Here is a 1,067-nt window from a genome sequence, read left to right as displayed (position 1 = left end):
TTTTCATACGAAAAATTACACAGAAGATGGCACAACGCCGTAACCGGTTTGTCTCCAAACCAAATTTGACAAGGGATGACGGAAATTCGTTCAAAATTAGATTTTAATTGAAGATTTCACCTTTTATGTTACAATATCAGTACGCACATCACAAGATCGGCCAAACACTTAGCGAAAGTGTGAGCGATAAATATGGACATATATTTTTTTAATTAGTTAAAAATATTTCCTGTCAAATTGAAAGGTAGGACAAGTCCCTAATGCTGCTTTATAAACAATTACTTGCTATCACCTGTACTCCCAGCTTGATAAAATGTTAATTTATTATACACTACGTGGATAAGCATTCAAATTGATAAAATGATATGGGGTAGAATAGATAAAACGACTAAAAGCTAATTTATGACATACCCTGAAGTGGTGGGCTCTGATAAAATCAAACAAGTTTGCATATGTGCGTATTATTTAATATAGGATCTTTTCAATAATAACCTCAGTATTATACGGATTTCGGACTGACAATGTTAAAAGCTGAAATTAAGGATGCACCTGTTAAAACAAAGCGGAAGCAGTGCACAAGGGACTCGGAAATGTATAAAAAACAAGTGCAACTTGTTGAAGAGTAAGTTTGTATATATTTTTAATTATTTAACTGGTCACAAACATATGTATGTACATACGTACTTATATACACGTAATAAAATTTTTTCCAAAACAGTGACTGGAAAGCATATTTGTCCAGCAACATTTGCATACAAATTACCGCCTGGCTGTTACTTACCGTCGGTTTGTGTATAATTGTAAGCACCATTTATGTAGGAATAGTTCTACGGAAGAACGATGTGACAAGCGTTAGCGAAGATTACGGATATTCAACTGACAATACTACGGCGGCTACCTATACAACAACTATGGGAATAATGCTGAATAAGAGCGTCAGGTAAGTTACAAAAAGATATTGGTAAAATATGAATGTGAGTATGTTTGATTTAGGAGAGATAAAAAACGAACACGACGCAATGCAATTGACGGCATGTAGTCTGAATGTGTTAGCTCCGAAAAAAATT

The sequence above is a fragment of the Rhagoletis pomonella genome, unplaced genomic scaffold (genome assembly GCF_013731165.1).
Source record: "Rhagoletis pomonella isolate Grant_MI unplaced genomic scaffold, Rhpom_1.0 Rhpom_scaffold_00007, whole genome shotgun sequence".
Taxonomy (NCBI): Eukaryota; Metazoa; Arthropoda; class Insecta; order Diptera; family Tephritidae; genus Rhagoletis; species Rhagoletis pomonella.
Note: the sequence above shows the minus strand (reverse complement) of the source record.